We start from the raw sequence: 22,597 nt of genomic DNA on the forward strand, positions 1-22,597 counted from the left end.
CATAACAAGGCTCCCAGTTCTCCATGGCCTGTCCTGCCTTTCTGGATTTTACACTTTTTTCAGATGGCCCTTTTGACCGGGGGGAAGTGAGACTTCATTGTAGTGCAGATGTCCTTTGCAAGCTTGCTTGGTTGGCCAAAAAGGGCGTATGCGTTTTTTCCTGAATATATTCAGGAAAAAACGCATACTCCCTTTTTGGCCAAGTGCATCATTGTGGACGTTTTGTCTCTTTTCCTATGCTTTCAATGCAATTCCAGTCTACCTCCTGAAATCGGTTTCCTGCAATTCTGCCCCGCTTTCAAGTCCTCTTGGCAGCCTTACTTCAGTCTATTTTTGGATGATAGCTGTCATTTATAACTCTGCAGGTTTGTGAATTACAGTGCCCCTGAGCTCCTTTCTTCAACTCGCTTTCTTGTGAGCTGGCCGCAACACCGCAAGATGGCTTCAGGCCCTAATCTGGTTCCGGCACGGCACGCTGAGCCTTTGGTTATTTTCTCTTCCTGGTGGGAAATGAGAGTTAAATTTGCCCGTCCAGACACCTCCAGCTAGTCTCTCATTGGTTCTCGCTATTCCTGTTCATCTTCCGCAGAAATTGCAAACTGGGCCAAACAGGAGGTTAAAGGCGCTGACTCTCCAAGTGGGGAGAGTGTTAGTAAAGCGTCTGGAATGTTGCACCCGAGTACCAGGGGAGGAAAACTGAGACATATTTGAACACGTCTCCTGTTCACATGGTTGATCATTTGGGTTCCACATGCATGTTTTAGCTGAAGGAAGAATACCTTAAACCTGGAGAGTTAAGACCCGTGTAATGGGTACCATGCAATATGACTTCAAAGGGTCTTCATTTGCTCACCGAACCTCTCCAATCCTATCACTGCTGCGTTTATGCCCCTGTACACATGCTTGATTCTCTTTCGGAGACATAGCAATCCATAGGTTTTAAGATACTTACTAGTCAGGTACATTCTTAGGCGTTTAATATGCGCTGTTGAGTCCATTTCGTTGAGCAAGGAGTAGCTCTTGTCTATCCCATATTTGACTTAAGGAACTTTATCTGTGCTCATTTCAATCTCTGGTTTTATGCAGCACCCCAACTCACCTTTCCCCTTAAGCAAGCATAAGATGGTTTTCTAAATTTGAGACCCTGTTCTGTTCTGTAATTCAGTTCCTGTGTAGCCAAGTTTACATTCCATGTATTACTGATATCTTATGATGTTTCTTTTTCTGTGTGACTTATTTCAGTTAGAATCATCATACCTGAATCCACTCATTGTGCTGCTAAGGGCCTTGTGACAAAGATTTCATTGCTGAGTGATATTGCTTTGTAAGTAAATACCACAACTTCTTTATCCATTTTTCACTTTCTGTGATGTTGAACTTGTACTGTAAACGAGGTTCTTGTAAACAGAGCCGTTCCAAACTTTGGGGTGGCTGTGTCTTTTTGATTTTAATTTCCTTAAGCTATAGGACCATAAGTGGAAGTGCCCTAGGTTCTGTTGCTTTGTTTTTTAGATGTTTCAGGAAACACCATACACTTCTCCCGATTGGTTGTTGGCAATTTACATCCCGCCCATCAGCATAACAAGGCTCCCAGTTCTCCATGGCCTGTCCTGCCTTTCTGGATTTTACACTTTTTTCAGATGGCCCTTTTGACCGGGGGGAAGTGAGACTTCATTGTAGTGCAGATTTCCTTTGCAAGCTTGCTTGGTTGGCCAAAAAGGGCGTATGCGTTTTTTCCTGAATATATTCAGGAAAAAACGCATACGCCCTTTTTGGCCAAGTGCATCATTGTGGACGTTCTGCCTCTTTTCCTATGCTTTCAATGCAATTCCAGTCTACCTCCTGAAATCGGTTTCCTGCAATTCTGCCCCGCTTTCAAGTCCTCTTGACAGCCTTACTTCAGTCTATTTTTGGACGATAGCTGTCATTTATAACTCTGCAGGTTTGTGAATTACAGTGCCCCTGAGCTCCTTTCTTCAACTTGCTTTCTTGTGACCTGGCCGCAACACCGCAGGATGGCTTCAGGCCCTAATCTGGTTCCGGCACGGCACGCTGAGCCTTTGGTTAGTTCCTCTTCCTGGTGGGAAATGAGAGTTAAATTTGCCCGTCCAGACACCTCCAGCTAGTCTCTCATTGGTTCTCGCTATTCCTGTTCATCTTCCGCAGAAATTGCAAACTGGGCCAAACAGGAGTTTAAAGGCGCTGACTCTCCAAGTGGGGAGAGTGTTAGTAAAGCATCTGGAATGTTGCACCCGAGTACCAGGGGAGGAAAACTGAGACATATTTGAACACGTCTCCCATTCACATGGTTCATCATACTTGGGTTCCACATGCATGTTTTAGCTGAAGGAAGAATACCTTAAACCTGGAGAGTTAAGACCCGTGGAATGGGTACCATGCAATATGACTTCAAAGGGTCTTCATTTGCTCACCGAACCTCTCCAATCCTATCACTGCTGCGTTTATGCCCCTGTACACATGCTTGATTCTCTTTCGGAGACATAGCAATCCATAGGTTTTAAGATACTTACTAGTCAGGTACATTCTTAGGCATTTAATATGCGGTGTTGAGTCCATTTCGTTGAGCAAGGAGTAGCTCTTGTCTATTCCATATTTGACTTAAGGAACTTTATCTGTGCTCATTTCAATCTCTGGTTTTATGCAGCACCCCAACTCACCTTTCCCCTTAAGCAAGCATAAGTTGGTTTTCTAAATTTGAGACCCTGTTCTGTTCTGTAATTCAGTTCCTGTGTAGCCAAGTTTCCATTCCGTGTATTACTGATATCTTATGATGTTTCTTTTTCTGTGTGACTTATTTCAGTTAGAATCATCATACCTGAATCCACTCATTGTGCTGCTAAGGGCCTGATGACACAGATTTCATTGCTGAGTGATATTGCTTTGTAAGTAAATACCACAACTTCTTTATCCATTTTTCACTTTCTGCGATGTTGAACTTGTACTGTAAACGAGCTTCTTGTAAACAGAGCCGTTCCAAACTTTGGGGTGGCTGTGTCTTTTTGATTTTAATTTCCCTAAGCTATAGGACCATAAGTGGAAGTGCCCTAGGTTCTGTTGCTTTGTTTTTTAGATGTTTCAGGAAACACCATACACTTCTCCCGAGTGGTTGTTGGCAATTTACATCCCGCCCATCAGCATAACAAGGCTCCCAGTTCTCCATGGCCTGTCCTGCCTTTCTGGATTTTACACTTTTTTCAGATGGCCCTTTTGACCGGGGGGAAGTGAGACTTCATTGTAGTGCAGATTTCCTTTGCAAGCTTGCATGGTTGGCCAAAAAGGGCGTATGCGTTTTTTCCTGAATATATTCAGGAAAAAACGCATACGCCCTTTTTGGCCAAGTGCATCATTGTGGACGTTCTGCCTCTTTTCCTATGCTTTCAATGCAATTCCAGTCTACCTCCTGAAATCGGTTTCCTGCAATTCTGCCCCGCTTTCAAGTCCTCTTGGCAGCCTTACTTCAGTCTATTTTTGGACGATAGCTGTCATTTATAACTCTGCAGGTTTGTGAATTACAGTGCCCCTGAGCTCCTTTCTTCAACTTGCTTTCTTGTGACCTGGCCGCAACACCGCAGGATGGCTTCAGGCCCTAATCTGGTTCCGGCACGGCACGCTGAGCCTTTGGTTAGTTCCTCTTCCTGGTGGGAAATGAGAGTTAAATTTGCCCGTCCAGACACCTCCAGCTAGTCTCTCATTGGTTCTCGCTATTTCTGTTCATCTTCCGCAGAAATTGCAAACTGGGCCAAACAGGAGGTTAAAGGCGCTGACTCTCCAAGTGGGGAGAGTGTTAGTAATGTGTCTGGAATGTTGCACCCGAGTACCAGGGGAGGAAAACTGAGACATATTTGAACACGTCTCCCGTTCACATGGTTGATCATACTTGGGTTCCACATGCATGTTTTAGCTGAAGGAAGAATACCTTAAACCTGGAGAGTTAAGACCCGTGGAATGGGTACCATGCAATATGACTTCAAAGGGTCTTCATTTGCTCACCGAGCCTCTCCAATCCTATCACTGCTGCGTTTATGCCCCTGTACACATGCTTGATTCTCTTTCGGAGACATAGCAATCCATAGGTTTTAAGATACTTACTAGTCAGGTACATTCTTAGGCGTTTAATATGCGGTGTTGAGTCCATTTCGTTGAGCAAGGAGTAGCTCTTGTCTATTCCATATTTGACTTAAGGAACTTTATCTGTGCTCATTTCAATCTCTGGTTTTATGCAGCACCCCAACTCACCTTTCCCCTTAAGCAAGCATAAGTTGGTTTTCTAAATTTGAGACCCTGTTCTGTTCTGTAATTCAGTTCCTGTGTAGCCAAGTTTACATTCCGTGTATTACTGATATCTTATGATGTTTCTTTTTCTGTGTGACTTATTTCAGTTAGAATCATCATACCTGAATCCACTCATTGTGCTGCTAAGGGCCTGATGACACAGATTTCATTGCTGAGTGATATTGCTTTGTAAGTAAATACCACAACTCCTTTATCCATTTTTCACTTTCTGCGATGTTGAACTTGTACTGTAAACGAGGTTGTTGTAAACAGAGCGGTTCCAAACTTTGGGGTGGCTGTGTCTTTTTGATTTTAATTTCCCTAAGCTATAGGACCATAAGTGGAAGTGCCCTAGATTCTGTTGCTTTGTTTTTTAGATGTTTCAGGAAACACCATACACTTCTCCCGAGTGGTTGTTGGCAATTTACATCCCACCCATCAGCATAACAAGGCTCCCAGTTCTCCATGGCCTGTCCTGCCTTTCTGGATTTTACACTTTTTTCAGATGGCCCTTTTGACCGGGGGGAAGTGAGACTTCATTGTAGTGCAGATTTCCTTTGCAAGCTTGCTTGGTTGGCCAAAAAGGGCGTATGCGTTTTTTCCTGAATATATTCAGGAAAAAACGCATACGCCCTTTTTGGCCAAGTGCATCATTGTGGACGTTCTGCCTCTTTTCCTATGCTTTCAATGCAATTCCAGTCTACCTCCTGAAATCGGTTTCCTGCAATTCTGCCCCGCTTTCAAGTCCTCTTGGCAGCCTTACTTCAGTCTATTTTTGGACGATAGCTGTCATTTATAACTCTGCAGGTTTGTGAATTACAGTGCCCCTGAGCTCCTTTCTTCAACTTGCTTTCTTGTGACCTGGCCGCAACACCGCAGGATGGCTTCAGGCCCTAATCTGGTTCCGGCACGGCACGCTGAGCCTTTGGTTATTTCCTCTTCCTGGTTGGAAATGAGAGTTAAATTTGCCCGTCCAGACACCTCCAGCTAGTCTCTCATTGGTTCTCGCTATTCCTGTTCATCTTCCGCAGAAATTGCAAACTGGGCCAAACAGGAGGTTAAAGGCGCTGACTCTCCAAGTGGGGAGAGTGTTAGTAAAGCGTCTGGAATGTTGCACCCGAGTACCAGGGGAGGAAAACTGAGACATATTTGAACACGTCTCCCGTTCACATGGTTGATCATACTTGGGTTCCACATGCATGTTTTAGCTGAAGGAAGAATACCTTAAACCTGGAGAGTTAAGACCCGTGTAATGGGTACCATGCAATATGACTTCAAAGGGTCTTCATTTGCTCACCGAACCTCTCCAATCCTATCACTGCTGCGTTTATGCCCCTGTACACATGCTTGATTCTCTTTCGGAGACATAGCAATCCATAGGTTTTAAGATACTTACTAGTCAGGTACATTCTTAGGCGTTTAATATGGGGTGTTGAGTCCATTTCGTTGAGCAAGGAGTAGCTCTTGTCTATGCCATATTTGGCTTAAGGAACTTTATCTGTGCTCATTTCAATCTCTGGTTTTATGCAGCACCCCAACTCACCTTTACCCTTAAGCAAGAATAAGTTGGTTTTCTAAATTTGAGACCCTGTTCTGTTCTGTAATTCAGTTCCTGTGTAGCCAAGTTTACATTCCGTGTATTACTGATATCTTATGATGTTTCTTTTTCTGTGTGACTTATTTCAGTTAGAATCATCATACCTGAATCCACTCATTGTGCTGCTAAGGGCCTGATGACACAGATTTCATTGCTGAGTGATATTGCTTTGTAAGTAAATACCACAACTTCTTTATCCATTTTTCACTTTCTGCGATGTTGAACTTGTACTGTAAACGAGCTTCTTGTAAACAGAGCCGTTCCAAACTTTGGGGTGGCTGTGTCTTTTTGATTTTAATTTCCCTAAGCTATAGGACCATAAGTGGAAGTGCCCTAGGTTCTGTTGCTTTGTTTTTTAGATGTTTCAGGAAACACCATACACTTCTCCCGAGTGGTTGTTGGCAATTTACATCCCGCCCATCAGCATAACAAGGCTCCCAGTTCTCCATGGCCTGTCCTGCCTTTCTGGATTTTACACTTTTTTCAGATGGCCCTTTTGACCGGGGGGGGAAGTGAGACTTCATTGTAGTGCAGATTTCCTTTGCAAGCTTGCATGGTTGGCCAAAAAGGGGCGTATGCGTTTTTTCCTGAATATATTCAGGAAAAAACGCATACGCCCTTTTTGGCCAAGTGCATCATTGTGGACGTTCTGCCTCTTTTCCTATGCTTTCAATGCAATTCCAGTCTACCTCCTGAAATCGGTTTCCTGCAATTCTGCCCCGCTTTCAAGTCCTCTTGGTAGCCTTACTTCAGTCTATTTTGGACGATAGCTGTCATTTATAACTCTGCAGGTTTGTGAATTACAGTGCCCCTGAGCTCCTTTCTTCAACTTGCTTTCTTGTGACCTGGCCGCAACACCGCAGGATGGCTTCAGGCCCTAATCTGGTTTCCGGCACGGCACGCTGAGCCTTTGGTTAGTTCCTCTTCCTGGTGGAAATGAGAGTTAAATTTGCCCGTCCAGACACCTCCAGCTAGTCTCTCATTGGTTCTCGCTATTTCTGTTCATCTTCCGCAGAAATTGCAAACTGGGCCAAACAGGAGGTTAAAGGCGCTGACTCTCCAAGTGGAGAGTGTTAGTAATGTGTCTGGAATGTTGCACCCGAGTACCAGGGGAGGAAAACTGAGACATATTTGAACACGTCTCCCGTTCACATGGTTGATCATACTTGGGTTCCACATGCATGTTTTAGCTGAAGGAAGAATACCTTAAACCTGGAGAGTTAAGACCCGTGGAATGGGTACCATGCAATATGACTTCAAAGGGTCTTCATTTGCTCACCGAGCCTCTCCAATCCTATCACTGCTGCGTTTATGCCCCTGTACACATGCTTGATTCTCTTTCGGAGACATAGCAATCCATAGGTTTTAAGATACTTACTAGTCAGGTACATTCTTAGGCGTTTAATATGCGGTGTTGAGTCCATTTCGTTGAGCAAGGAGTAGCTCTTGTCTATTCCATATTTGACTTAAGGAACTTTATCTGTGCTCATTTCAATCTCTGGTTTTATGCAGCACCCCAACTCACCTTTCCCCTTAAGCAAGCATAAGTTGGTTTTCTAAATTTGAGACCCTGTTCTGTTCTGTAATTCAGTTCCTGTGTAGCCAAGTTTACATTCCGTGTATTACTGATATCTTATGATGTTTCTTTTTCTGTGTGACTTATTTCAGTTAGAATCATCATACCTGAATCCACTCATTGTGCTGCTAAGGGCCTGATGACACAGATTTCATTGCTGAGTGATATTGCTTTGTAAGTAAATACCACAACTTCTTTATCCATTTTTCACTTTCTGCGATGTTGAACTTGTACTGTAAACGAGCTTCTTGTAAACAGAGCCGTTCCAAACTTTGGGGTGGCTGTGTCTTTTTGATTTTAATTTCCCTAAGCTATAGGACCATAAGTGGAAGTGCCCTAGGTTCTGTTGCTTTGTTTTTTAGATGTTTCAGGAAACACCATACACTTCTCCCGAGTGGTTGTTGGCAATTTACATCCCGCCCATCAGCATAACAAGGCTCCCAGTTCTCCATGGCCTGTCCTGCCTTTCTGGATTTTACACTTTTTTCAGATGGCCCTTTTGACCGGGGGGAAGTGAGACTTCATTGTAGTGCAGATTTCCTTTGCAAGCTTGCATGGTTGGCCAAAAAGGGCGTATGCGTTTTTTCCTGAATATATTCAGGAAAAAACGCATACGCCCTTTTTGGCCAAGTGCATCATTGTGGACGTTCTGCCTCTTTTCCTATGCTTTCAATGCAATTCCAGTCTACCTCCTGAAATCGGTTTCCTGCAATTCTGCCCCGCTTTCAAGTCCTCTTGGCAGCCTTACTTCAGTCTATTTTTGGACGATAGCTGTCATTTATAACTCTGCAGGTTTGTGAATTACAGTGCCCCTGAGCTCCTTTCTTCAACTTGCTTTCTTGTGACCTGGCCGCAACACCGCAGGATGGCTTCAGGCCCTAATCTGGTTCCGGCACGGCACGCTGAGCCTTTGGTTAGTTCCTCTTCCTGGTGGGAAATGAGAGTTAAATTTGCCCGTCCAGACACCTCCAGCTAGTCTCTCATTGGTTCTCGCTATTTCTGTTCATCTTCCGCAGAAATTGCAAACTGGGCCAAACAGGAGGTTAAAGGCGCTGACTCTCCAAGTGGGGAGAGTGTTAGTAATGTGTCTGGAATGTTGCACCCGAGTACCAGGGGAGGAAAACTGAGACATATTTGAACACGTCTCCCGTTCACATGGTTGATCATACTTGGGTTCCACATGCATGTTTTAGCTGAAGGAAGAATACCTTAAACCTGGAGAGTTAAGACCCGTGGAATGGGTACCATGCAATATGACTTCAAAGGGTCTTCATTTGCTCACCGAGCCTCTCCAATCCTATCACTGCTGCGTTTATGCCCCTGTACACATGCTTGATTCTCTTTCGGAGACATAGCAATCCATAGGTTTTAAGATACTTACTAGTCAGGTACATTCTTAGGCGTTTAATATGCGGTGTTGAGTCCATTTCGTTGAGCAAGGAGTAGCTCTTGTCTATTCCATATTTGACTTAAGGAACTTTATCTGTGCTCATTTCAATCTCTGGTTTTATGCAGCACCCCAACTCACCTTTCCCCTTAAGCAAGCATAAGTTGGTTTTCTAAATTTGAGACCCTGTTCTGTTCTGTAATTCAGTTCCTGTGTAGCCAAGTTTACATTCCGTGTATTACTGATATCTTATGATGTTTCTTTTTCTGTGTGACTTATTTCAGTTAGAATCATCATACCTGAATCCACTCATTGTGCTGCTAAGGGCCTGATGACACAGATTTCATTGCTGAGTGATATTGCTTTGTAAGTAAATACCACAACTCCTTTATCCATTTTTCACTTTCTGCGATGTTGAACTTGTACTGTAAACGAGGTTGTTGTAAACAGAGCGGTTCCAAACTTTGGGGTGGCTGTGTCTTTTTGATTTTAATTTCCCTAAGCTATAGGACCATAAGTGGAAGTGCCCTAGATTCTGTTGCTTTGTTTTTTAGATGTTTCAGGAAACACCATACACTTCTCCCGAGTGGTTGTTTGCAATTTACATCCCGCCCATCAGCATAACAAGGCTCCCAGTTCTCCATGGCCTGTCCTGCCTTTCTGGATTTTACACTTTTTTCAGATGGCCCTTTTGACCGGGGGGAAGTGAGACTTCATTGTAGTGCAGATTTCCTTTGCAAGCTTGCTTGGTTGGCCAGAAGGGCGTATGCGTTTTTTCCTGAATATATTCAGGAAAAAACGCATACGCCCTTTTTGGCCAAGTGCATCATTGTGGACGTTCTGCCTCTTTTCCTATGCTTTCAATGCAATTCCAGTCTACCTCCTGAAATCGGTTTCCTGCAATTCTGCCCCGCTTTCAAGTCCTCTTGGCAGCCTTACTTCAGTGTATTTTTGGACGATAGCTGTCATTTATAACTCTGCAGGTTTGTGAATTACAGTGCCCCTGAGCTCCTTTCTTCAACTCGCTTTCTTGTGAGCTGGCCGCAACACCGCAGGACGGCTTCAGGCCCTAATCTGGTTCCGGCACGGCACGCTGAGCCTTTGGTTATTTCCTCTTCCTGGTGGGAAATGAGAGTTAAATTTGCCCGTCCAGACACCTCCAGCTAGTCTCTCATTGGTTCTCGCTATTCCTGTTCATCTTCCGCAGAAATTGCAAACTGGGCCAAACAGGAGGTTAAAGGCGCTGACTCTCCAAGTGGGGAGAGTGTTAGTAAAGCGTCTGGAATGTTGCACCCGAGTACCAGGGGAGGAAAACTGAGACATATTTGAACACGTCTCCCGTTCACATGGTTGATCATACTTGGGTTCCACATGCATGTTTTAGCTGAAGGAAGAATACCTTAAACCTGGAGAGTTAAGACCCGTGTAATGGGTACCATGCAATATGACTTCAAAGGGTCTTCATTTGCTCACCGAACCTCTCCAATCCTATCACTGCTGCGTTTATGCCCCTGTACACATGCTTGATTCTCTTTCGGAGACATAGCAATCCATAGGTTTTAAGATACTTACTAGTCAGGTACATTCTTAGGCGTTTAATATGGGGTGTTGAGTCCATTTCGTTGAGCAAGGAGTAGCTCTTGTCTATGCCATATTTGGCTTAAGGAACTTTATCTGTGCTCATTTCAATCTCTGGTTTTATGCAGCACCCCAACTCACCTTTACCCTTAAGGAAGAATAAGTTGGTTTTCTAAATTTGAGACCCTGTTCTGTTCTGTAATTCAGTTCCTGTGTAGCCAAGTTTACATTCCGTGTATTACTGATATCTTATGATGTTTCTTTTTCTGTGTGACTTATTTCAGTTAGAATCATCATACCTGAATCCACTCATTGTGCTGCTAAGGGCCTGATGACACAGATTTCATTGCTGAGTGATATTGCTTTGTAAGTAAATACCACAACTCCTTTATCCATTTTTCACTTTCTGCGATGTTGAACTTGTACTGTAAACGAGGTTCTTGTAAACAGAGCCGTTCCAAACTTTGGGGTGGCTGTGTCTTTTTGATTTTTAATTTCCCTAAGCTATAGGACCATAAGTGGAAGTGCCCTAGATTCTGTTGCTTTGTTTTTTAGATGTTTCAGGAAACACCATACACTTCTCCCGAGTGGTTGTTGGCAATTTACATCCCGCCCATCAGCATAACAAGGCTCCCAGTTCTCCATGGCCTGTCCTGCCTTTCTGGATTTTACACTTTTTTCAGATGGCCCTTTTGACCGGGGGGAAGTGAGACTTCATTGTAGTGCAGATTTCCTTTGCAAGCTTGCTTGGTTGGCCAAAAAGGGCGTATGCGTTTTTTCCTGAATATATTCAGGAAAAAACGCATACGCCCTTTTTGGCCAAGTGCATCATTGTGGACGTTCTGCCTCTTTTCCTATGCTTTCAATGCAATTCCAGTCTACCTCCTGAAATCGGTTTCCTGAAATTCTGCCCCACTTTCAAGTCGTCTTGGCAGCCTTACTTCAGTGTATTTTTGGACGATTGCTGTCATTTATAACTCTGCAGGTTTGTGAATTACAGTGCCCCTGAGCTCCTTTCTTCAACTTGCTTTCTTGTGACCTGGCCGCAACACCGCAGGATGGCTTCAGGCCCTAATCTGGTTCCGGCACGGCACGCTGAGCCTTTGGTTATTTCCTCTTCCTGGTGGGAAATGAGAGTTAAATTTGCCCGTCCAGACACCTCCAGCTAGTCTCTCATTGGTTCTCGCTATTCCTGTTCATCTTCCGCAGAAATTGCAAACTGGGCCAAACAGGAGGTTAAAAGGACTGACTCTCCAAGTGGGGAGAGTGTTAGTAAAGCGTCTGGAATATTGCACCCGAGTACCAGGGGAGGAAAACTGAGACATATTTGAACACGTCTCCCGTTCACATGGTTCATCATACTTGGGTTCCACATGCATGTTTTAGCTGAAGGAAGAATACCTTAAACCTGGAGAGTTAAGACCCGTGGAATGGGTACCATGCAATATGACTTCAAAGGGTCTTCATTTGCTCACCGAACCTCTCCAATCCTATCACTGCTGCGTTTATGCCCCTGTACACATGCTTGATTCTCTTTCGGAGACATAGCAATCCATAGGTTTTAAGATACTTACTAGTCAGGTACATTCTTAGGCGTTTAATATGCGGTGTTGAGTCCATTTCGTTGAGCAAGGAGTAGCTCTTGTCTATGCCATATTTGACTTAAGGAACTTTATCTGTGCTCATTTCAATCTCTGGTTTTATGCAGCACCCCAACTCACCTTTCCCCTTAAGCAAGCATAAGTTGGTTTTCTAAATTTGAGACCCTGTTCTGTTCTGTAATTCAGTTCCTGTGTAGCCAAGTTTACATTCCGTGTATTACAGATATCTTATGATGTTTCTTTTTCTGTGTGACTTATTTCAGTTGAATCATCATACCTGAATCCACTCATTGTGCTGCTATGGGCCTGATGACACAGATTTCATTGCTAAGTGATATTGCTTTGTAAGTAAATACCACAACTTCTTTATCCATTTTTCACTTTCTGCGATGTTGAACTTGTACTGTAAACGAGCTTCTTGTAAACAGAGCCGTTCCAAACTTTGGGGTGGCTGCGTCTTTTTGATTTTAATTTCCCTAAGCTATAGGACCATAAGTGGAAGTGCCCTAGGTTCTGTTGCTTTGTTTTTTAGATGTTTCAGGAAACACCATACACTTCTCCTGAGTGGTTGTTGGCAATTTACATCCCGCCCATCAGCATAACAAGGCTCCCAGTTCTCCATGGCCTGTCCTGCCTTTCTGGATTTTACACTTTTTTCAGATGGCCCTTTTGACCGGGGGGAAGTGAGACTTCATTGTAGTGCAGATTTCCTTTGCAAGCTTGCTTGGTTGGCCAAAAAGGGCGTATGCGTTTTTTCCTGAATATATTCAGGAAAAAACGCATACGCCCTTTTTGGCCAAGTGCATCATTGTGGACGTTCTGCCTCTTTTCCTATGCTTTCAATGCAATTCCAGTCTACCTCCTGAAATCGGTTTCCTGCAATTCTGTCCCGCTTTCAAGTCCTCTTAGCAGCCTTACTTCAGTCTATTTTTGGACGGTAGCTCTCATTTATAACTCTGCAGGTTTGTGAATTACAGTGCCCCTGAGCTCCTTTCTTCAACTTGCTTTCTTGTGACCTGGCCGCAACACCGCAGGATGGCTTCAGGCCCTAATCTGGTTCCGGCACGGCACGCTGAGCCTTTGGTTATTTCCTCTTCCTGGTGGGAAATGAGAGTTAAATTTGCCCGTCCAGACACCTCCAGCTAGTCTCTCATTGGTTCTCGCTATTCCTGTTCATCTTCCGCAGAAATTGCAAACTGGGCCAAACAGGAGGTTAAAGGCACTGACTCTCCAAGTGGGGAGAGTGTTAGTAAAGCGTCTGGAGTGTTGCACCCGAGTACCAGGGTACGAAAACTGAGACATATTTGAACACGTCTCCAGATCACATGGTTGATCATACTTGGGTTCCACATGCATGTTTTAGCTGAAGGAAGAATACCTTAAACCTGGAGAGTTAAGACCCGTGGAATGGGTACCATGCAATATGACTTCAAAGGGTCTTCATTTGCTCACCGAGCCTCTCCAATCCTATCACTGCTCCGTTTATGCCCCTGTACACATGCTTGATTCTCTTTCGGAGACATAGCAATCCATAGGTTTTAAGATACTTACTAGTCAGGTACATTCTTAGGCGTTTAATATGCGGTGTTGAGTCCATTTCGTTGAGCAAGGAGTAGCTCTTGTCTATTCCATATTTGACTTAAGGAACTTTATCTGTGCTCATTTCAATCTCTGGTTTTATGCAGCACCCCAACTCACCTTTCCCCTTAAGCAAGCATAAGTTGGTTTTCTAAATTTGAGACCCTGTTCTGTTCTGTAATTCAGTTCCTGTGTAGCCAAGTTTACATTCCGTGTATTACTGATATCTTATGATGTTTCTTTTTCTGTGTGACTTATTTCAGTTAGAATCATCATACCTGAATCCACTCATTGTGCTGCTATGGGCCTGATGACACAGATTTCATTGCTAAGTGATATTGCTTTGTAAGTAAATACCACAACTTCTTTATCCATTTTTCACTTTCTGCGATGTTGAACTTGTACTGTAAACGAGCTTCTTGTAAACAGAGCCGTTCCAAACTTTGGGGTGGCTGCGTCTTTTTGATTTTAATTTCCCTAAGCTATAGGACCATAAGTAGAAGTGCCCTAGGTTCTGTTGCTTTGTTTTTTAGATGTTTCAGGAAACACCATACACTTCTCCTGAGTGGTTGTTGGCAATTTACATCCCGCCCATCAGCATAACAAGGCTCCCAGTTCTCCATGGCCTGTCCTGCCTTTCTGGATTTTACACTTTTTTCAGATGGCCCTTTTGACCAGGGGGAAGTGAGACTTCATTGTAGTGCAGATTTCCTTTGCAAGCTTGCTTGGTTGGCCAAAAAGGGCGTATGCGTTTTTTCCTGAATATATTCAGGAAAAAACGCATACGCCCTTTTTGGCCAAGTGCATCATTGTGGACGTTCTGCCTCTTTTCCTATGCTTTCAATGCAATTCCAGTCTACCTCCTGAAATCGGTTTCCTGCAATTCTGCCCCGGTTTCAAGTCCTCTTAGCAGCCTTACTTCAGTCTATTTTTGGACGGTAGCTCTCATTTATAACTCTGCAGGTTTGTGAATTACAGTGCCCCTGAGCTCCTTTCTTCAACTCGCTTTCTTGTGACCTGGCCGCAACACCGCAGGATGGCTTCAGGCCCTAATCTGGTTCCGGCACGGCACGCTGAGCCTTTGGTTAATTCCTCTTTCTGGTGGGAAATGAGAGTTAAATTTGCCCGTCCAGACACCTCCAGCTAGCCTTTCATTGGTTCTCGCTATTCCTGTTCATCTTCCGCAGAAATTGCAAACTGGGCCAAACAGGAGGTTAAAGGCGCTGACTCTCCAAGTGGGGAGAGTGTTAGTAAAGCGTCTGGAATGTTGCACCCGAGTACCAGGGGAGGAAAACTGAGACATATTTGAACACGTCTCCCGTTCACATGGTTCATCATACTTGGGTTCCACATGCATGTTTTAGCTGAAGGAAGAATACCTTAAAGCTGGAGAGTTAAGACCCGTGGAATGGGTACCATGCAATATGACTTCAAAGGGTCTTCATTTGCTCACCGAACCTCTCCAATCCTATCACTGCTGCGTTTATGCCCCTGTACACATGCTTGATTCTCTTTCGGAGACATAGCAATCCATAGGTTTTAAGATACTTACTAGTCAGGTACATTCTTAGGCGTTTAATATGCGGTGTTGAGTCCATTTCGTTGAGCAAGGAGTAGCTCTTGTCTATTCCATATTTGACTTAAGGAACTTTATCTGTGCTCATTTCAATCTCTGGTTTTATGCAGCACCCCAACTCACCTTTCCCCTTAAGCAAGCATAAGTTGGTTTTCTAAATTTGAGACCCTGTTCTGTTTTGGAATTCATTTCCTGTGTAGCCAAGTTTACATTCCGTGTATTACTGATATCTTATGATGTTTCTTTTTCTGTGTGACTTATTTCAGTTAGAATCATCATACCTGAATCCACTCATTGTGCTGCTAAGGGCCTGATGACACAGATTTCATTGCTGAGTGATATTGCTTTTTAAGTAAATACCACAACTTCTTTATCCATTTTTCACTTTCTGCGATGTTGAACTTGTACTGTAAACGAGGTTCTTGTAAACAGAGGCGTCCCAAACTTTGGGGTGTCTGTGTCTTTTTGATTTTAATTTCCCTAAGCTATAGGACCATAAGTGGCAGTGCCCTAGGCTCTGTTGCTTTGTTTTTTAGATGTTTCAGGAAACACCATACACTTCTCCTGAGTGTCTGTTGGCAATTTACATCCCGCCCATCAGCATAACAAGGCTCCCAGTTCTCCATGGCCTGTCCTGCCTTTCTGGATTTTACACTTTTTTCAGATGGCCCTTTTGACCGGGGGGAAGTGAGACTTCATTGCAGTGCAGATTTCCTTTGCAAGCTTGCTTGGTTGGCCAAAAAGGGCGTATACGTTTTTTCCTGAATATAGTCAGGAAAAAACGCATACGCCCTTTTTGGCCAAGTGCATCATTGTGGACGTTCTGCCTCTTTTCCTATGCTTTCAATGCAATTCCAGTCTACCTCCTGAAATCGGTTTCCTGCAATTCTGCCCTGCTTTCAAGTCCTCTTGGCAGCCTTACTTCAGTATATTTTTGGACGATAGCTGTCATTTATAACTCTGCAGGTTTGTGAATTACAGTGCCCCTGAGCTCCTTTCTTCAACTTGCTTTCTTGTGACCTGGCCGCAACACCGCAGGATGGCTTCAGGCCCTAATCTGGTTCCGGCATGGCACGCTGAGCCTTTGGTTATTTCCTCTTCCTGGTGGGAAATGAGAGTTAAATTTGCCCGTCCAGACACCTCCAGCTAGTCTCTCATTGGTTCTCGCTATTCCTGTTCATCTTCCGCAGAATTTGCAAACTGGGCCAAACAGGAGGTTAAAGGCGCTGACTCTCCAAGTGGGGAGAGTATTAGTAAAGCGTCTGGAATGTTGCACCAGAGTACCAGGGGAGGAAAACTGAGACATATTTGAACACGTCTCCCGTTCACATGGTTGATCATACTTGGGATCCACATGCATGTTTTAGCTGAAGGAAGAATACCTTAAACCTGGAGAGTTAAGACCCGTGGAATGGGTACCATGCAATATGACTTCAAAGGGTCTTCATTTGCTCACCGAACCTCTCCAATCCTATCACTGCTGCGTTTATGCCCCTGTACACATGCTTGATTCTCTTTCGGAGACATAGCAATCCATAGGTTTTAAGATACTTACTAGTCAGGTACATTCTTAGGCGTTTAATATGCGGTGTTGAGTCCATTTCGTTGAGCAAGGAGTAGCTCTTGTCTATTCCATATTTGACTTAAGGAACTTTATCTGTGCTCATTTCAATCTCTGGTTTTATGCAGCACCCCAACTCACCTTTACCCTTAAGCAAGCATAAGTTGGTTTTCTAAATTTGAGACCCTGTTCTGTTCTGTAATTCAGTTCCTGTGTAGCCAAGTTTACATTCCGTGTATTACTGATATCTAATGATGTTTCTTTTTCTGTGTGACTTATTTCAGTTAGAATCATCATACCTGAATCCACTCATTGTGCTGCTAAGGGCCTGATGACACAGATTTCATTGCTTAGTGATATTGCTTTGTAAGTAAATACCACAACTTCTTTATCCATTTTTCACTTTCTGCGATGTTGAACTTGTACTGTAAACGAGGTTCTTGTAAACAGAGCCGTTCCAACCTTTGGGGTGGCTGTGTCTTTTTGATTTTAATTTCCCTAAGCTATAGGACCATAAGTGGAAGTGCCCTAGGTTCTGTTGCTTTGTTTTTTAGATGTTTCAGGAAACACCATACACTTCTCCCGAGTGGTTGTTGGCAATTTACATCCCGCCCATCAGCATAACAAGGCTCCCAGTTCTCCATGGCCTGTCCTGCCTTTCTGGATTTTACACTTTTTTCAGATGGCCCTTTTGACCGGTGGGAAGTGAGACTTCATTGTAGTGCAGATTTCCTTTGCAAGCTTGCTTGGTTGGCCAAAAAGGGCGTATGCGTTTTTTCCTGAATATATTCAGGAAAAAACGCATACGCCCTTTTTGGCCAAGTGCATCATTGTGGACGTTCTGCCTCTTTTCCTATGCTTTCAATGCAATTCCAGTCTACCTCCTGAAATCAGTTTCCTGCAATTCTGCCCCGCTTTCAAGTCCTCTTGGCAACCTTACTTCAGTATATTTTTGGACGATAGCTGTCATTTATAACTCTGCAGGTTTGTGAATTACAGTGCCCCTGAGCTCCTTTCTTCAACTCGCTTTCTTTTGAGCTGGCCACAACACCGCAGGATGGCTTCAGGCCCTAATCTTGTTCCGGCACGGCACGCTGAGCCTTTGGTTAATTCCTCTTCCTGGTGGGAAATGAGAGTTAAATTTGCCCGTCCAGACACCTCCAGCTAGTCTCTCATTGGTTCTCGCTATTCCTGTTCATCTTCCGCAGAATTTGCAAACTGGGCCAAACAGGAGGTTAAAGGCGCTGACTCTCCAAGTGGGGAGAGTGTTAGTAAAGCGTCTGGAATGTTGCACGCGAGTACCAGGGGAGGAAAACTGAGACATATTTGAACACGTCTCCCGTTCACATGGTTGATCATACTTGGGTTCCACATGCATGTTTTAGCTGAAGGAAGAATACCTAAAACCTGTGTAGTTGAAACCCGTGGAATGGGTACCATGAAATATGACTTCAAAGGGTCTTCATTTGCTCACCGAACCTCTCCAATCCTATCACTGCTGCGTTTATGCCCCTGTACACATGCTTGATTCTCTTTTGGAGACATAGCAATCCATAGGTTTTATGATACTTACTAGTCAGGTACATTCTTAGGCGTTTAATATGCGGTGTTGAGTCCATTTCGTTGAGCAAGGAGTAGCTCTTGTCTATTCCATATTTGACTTAAGGAGCTTTATCTGTGCTCATTTCAATCTCTGGTTTTATGCAGCACCCCAACTCACCTTTACCCTTAAGCAAGCATAAGTTGGTTTTCTAAATTTGAGACCCTGTTCTGTTCTGTAATTCAGTTCCTGTGTAGCCAAGTTTACATTCCGTGTATTACTGATATCTTATGATGTTTCTTTTTCTGTGTGACTTATTTCAGTTAGAATCATCATACCTGAATCCACTCATTGTGCTGCTAAGGGCCTGATGACACAGATTTCATTGCTGAGTGATATTGCTTTGTAAGTAAATACCACATCTTCTTTATCCATTTTTCACTTTCTGCGATGTTGAACTTGTACTGTAAACGAGGTTCTTGTAAACAGAGGCGTCCCAAACTTTGGTGTGGCTGTGTCTTTTTGATTTTAATTTCCCTAAGCTATAGGACCATAAGTGGCAGTGCCTAGGCTCTGTTGCTTTGTTTTTTAGATGTTTCAGGAAACACCATACACTTCCCCCGAGTGTCTGTTGGCAAGTTACATCCCGCCCATCAGCATAACAAGGCTCCCAGTTCTCCATGGCCTGTCCTGCCTTTCTGGATTTTACACTTTTTTCAGATGGCCCTTTTGACCGGGGGGAAGTGAGACTTCATTGTAGTGCAGATTTCCTTTGCAAGCTTGCTTGGTTGGCCAAAAAGGGCGTATGCGTTTTTTCCTGAATATATTCAGGAAAAAACGCATACGCCCTTTTTGGCCAAGTGCATCATTGTGGACGTTCTGCCTCTTTTCCTATGCTTTCAATGCAATTCCAGTCTACCTCCTGAAATCGGTTTCCTGCAATTCTGCTCCGCTTTCAAGTCCTCTTGGCAGCCTTACTTCAGTCTATTTTTGGACGATAGCTGTCATTTATAACTCTGCAGGTTTGTGAATTACAGTGCCCCTGAGCTCCTTTCTTCAACTTGCTTTCTTGTGACCTGGCCGCAACACCGCAGGATGGCTTCAGGCCCTAATCTGGTTCCGGCACGGCACGCTGAGCCTTTGGTTATTTCCTCTTCCTGGTGGGAAATGAGAGTTAAATTTGCCCGTCCAGACACCTCCAGCTAGTCTCTCATTGGTTCTCGCTATTCCTGTTCATCTTCCGCAGAATTTGCAAACTGGGCCAAACAGGAGGTTAAAGGCGCTGACTCTCCAAGTGGGGAGAGTGTTAGTAAAGCGTCTGGAATGTTGCACCCGAGTACCAGGGGAGGAAAACTGAGACATATTTGAACACGTCTCCCGTTCACATGGTTGATCATACTTGGGTTCCACATGCATGTTTTAGCTGAAGGAAGAATACCTAAAACCTGGGTAGTTGAAACCCGTGGAATGGGTACCATGAAATATGACTTCAAAGGGTCTTCATTTGCTCACCGAACCTCTCCAATCCTATCACTGCTGCGTTTATGCCCCTGTACACATGCTTGATTCTCTTTTGGAGACATAGCAATCCATAGGTTTTATGATACTTACTAGTCAGGTACATTCTTAGGCGTTTAATATGCGGTGTTGAGTCCATTTCGTTGAGCAAGGAGTAGCTCTTGTCTATTCCATATTTGACTAAAGGAGCTTTATCTGTGCTCATTTCAATCTCTGGTTTTATGCAGCACCCCAACTCACCTTTACCCTTAAGCAAGCATAAGTTGGTTTTCTAAATTTGAGACCCTGTTCTGTTCTGTAATTCAGTTCCTGTGTAGCCAAGTTTACATTCCGTGTATTAGTGATATCTTATGATGTTTCTTTTTCTGTGTGACTTATTTCAGTTAGAATCATCGTACCTGAATCCACTCATTATGCTGCTACGGGCCTGATGACATAGATTTCATTGCTGAGTGATACTGCATTGTACGTAAGTACCACAAGTTCTTTATCCATTTTTCACTTTCTGTGATATTGAACATGTACGGTAAACGAGGTTCTTGTAAACAGAGGCTTCCCAAACTTTGGGGTGGCTGTGTCTTTTTGATTTTAATTTCCCTAAGCTATAGGACCATAAGTGGCAGTGCCCTAGGCTCTGTTGCTTTGTTTTTTAGATGTTTCAGGAAACACCATACACTTCTCCAGAGTGGCTGTTGGCCATTTACATCCCGCCCATCAGCATAACAAGGCTCCCAGTTCTCCATGGCCTGTCCTGCCTTTCTTGGTTTTACACTTTTTTCAGATGGCCCTTTTGACCGGGGGGAAGTGAGACTTCATTGTAGTGCAGATTTCCTTTGCAAGCTTGCTTGGTTGGCCAAAAAGGGCGTATGCGTTTTTTCCTGAATATATTCAGGAAAAAACGCATACGCCCTTTTTGGCCAAGTGCATCATTGTGGACGTTCTGCCTCTTTTCCTATGCTTTCAATGCAATTCCAGTCTACCTCCTGAAATCGGTTTCCTGCAATTCTGCCCCGCTTTCAAGTCCTCTTGGCAGCCTTACTTCAGTCTATTTTTGGACGATAGCTGTCATTTATAACTCTGCAGATTTGTGAATTACAGTGCCCCTGAGCTCCTTTCTTCAACTCGCTTTCTTGTGAGCTGGCCGCAACACCGCATCATGGCTTCAGGCCCTAATCTGGTTCCGGTACAGCACGTTGATCCTTTGGTTATTTCCTCTTCCTGGTGGGAAATGAGAGTTAAATTTGCCCGTCCAGACACCTCCAGCTAGTCTCTCATTGGTTCTCGCTATTCCTGTTCATCTTCCGCAGAAATTGCAAACTGGGCCAAACAGGAGGTTAAAGGCACTGACTCTCCAAGTGGGGAGAGTGTTAGTAAAGCATCTGGAATGTTGCACCCGAGTACCAGGGGAGGAAAACTGAGACATATTTGAACACGTCTCCGTTCACATGGTTCATCATACTTGGGTTCCACATGCATGTTTTAGCTGAAGGAAGAATACCTTAAACCTGGAGAGTTAAGACCCATGTAATGGGTACCATGCAATATGACTTCAAAGGGTCTTCATTTGCTCACCGAACCTCTCCAATCCTATCACTGCTGCGTTTATGCCCCTGTACACATGCTTGATTCTCTTTCGGAGACATAGCAATCCATAGGTTTTAAGATACTTACTAGTCAGGTACATTCTTAGGCGTTTAATATGCGGTGTTGAGTCCATTTCGTTGAGCAAGGAGTAGCTCTTGTCTATTCCATATTTGACTTAAGGAAATTTATCTGTGCTCATTTCAATCTCTGGTTTTATGCAGCACCCCAACTCACCTTTCCCCTTAAGCAAGCATAAGTTCGTTTTCTAAATTTGAGACCCTGTTCTGTTCTGTAATTCAGTTCCTGTGTAGCCAAGTTTACATTCTGTGTATTACTGATATCTTATGATGTTTATTTTTCTGTGTGACTTATTTCAGTTAGAATCATCATACCTGAATCCACTCATTGTGCTGCTAAGGGCCTGATGACACAGATTTCATTGCTGAGTGATATTGCTTTGTAAGTAAATACCACAACTTCTTTATCCATTTTTCACTTTCTGCGATGTTGAACTTGTACTGTAAACGAGGTTCTTGTAAACAGAGGCATCCCAAACTTTGGGGTGGCTGTGTCTTTTTGATTTTAATTTCCCTAAGCTATAGGACCATTATTGGCAGTGCCTAGGCTCTGTTGCTTTGTTTTTTAGATGTTTCAGGAAACACCATACACTTCTCCCGAGTGTCTGTTGGCAATTTACATCCCGCCCATCAGCATAACAAGGCTCCCAGTTCTCCATGGCCTGTCCTGCCTTTCTGGATTTTACACTTTTTTCAGATGGCCCTTTTGACCGGGGGGAAGTGAGACTTCATTGTAGTGCAGATTTCCTTTGCAAGCTTGCTTGGTTGGCCAAAAAGGGCGTATGCGTTTTTTCCTGAATATATTCAGGAAAAAACGCATACGTCCTTTTTGGCCAAGTGCATCATTGTGGACGTTCTGCCTCTTTTCCTATGCTTTCAATGCAATTCCAGTCTACCTCCTGAAATCGGTTTCCTGCAATTCTGCCCCGCTTTCAAGTCCTCTTAGCAGCCTTACTTCAGTCTATTTTTGGACGATAGCTGTCATTTATAACTCTGCAGATTTGTGAATTACAGTGCCCCTGAGCTCCTTTCTTCAACTCGCTTTCTTGTGACCTGGCCGCAACACCGCAGGATGGCTTCAGGTCCTAATCTGGTTCCGGCACGGCACGCTGAGCCTTTGGTTAATTCCTC

The 22,597-nt window shown here is 43.9% G+C and overlaps 1 long non-coding RNA gene across 12 annotated transcripts in view; it reads left to right on the top strand.

Annotated features, from left to right (window-relative positions):
- LOC307181295 overlaps positions 1–22,597 on the top strand; it is a 1,377,052-nt gene that overhangs the window by 924,025 nt on the left and 430,430 nt on the right. For 10 of the 12 annotated variants that reach the window (XR_013826358.1, XR_013826359.1, XR_013826360.1 and 7 more), the window contains one exon: positions 15,453–15,538. This is a non-coding gene — a long non-coding RNA (uncharacterized lncRNA). The remainder of the gene's footprint in view (positions 1–15,452; positions 15,539–22,597) is intronic. The other 2 variants (XR_013826365.1, XR_013826367.1) reach the window with 1 other exon arrangement.

The sequence above is a fragment of the Stenella coeruleoalba genome (genome assembly GCF_951394435.1).
Source record: "Stenella coeruleoalba genome assembly, contig: scaffold_34, whole genome shotgun sequence".
NCBI classification, from domain to species: Eukaryota; Metazoa; Chordata; class Mammalia; order Artiodactyla; family Delphinidae; genus Stenella; species Stenella coeruleoalba.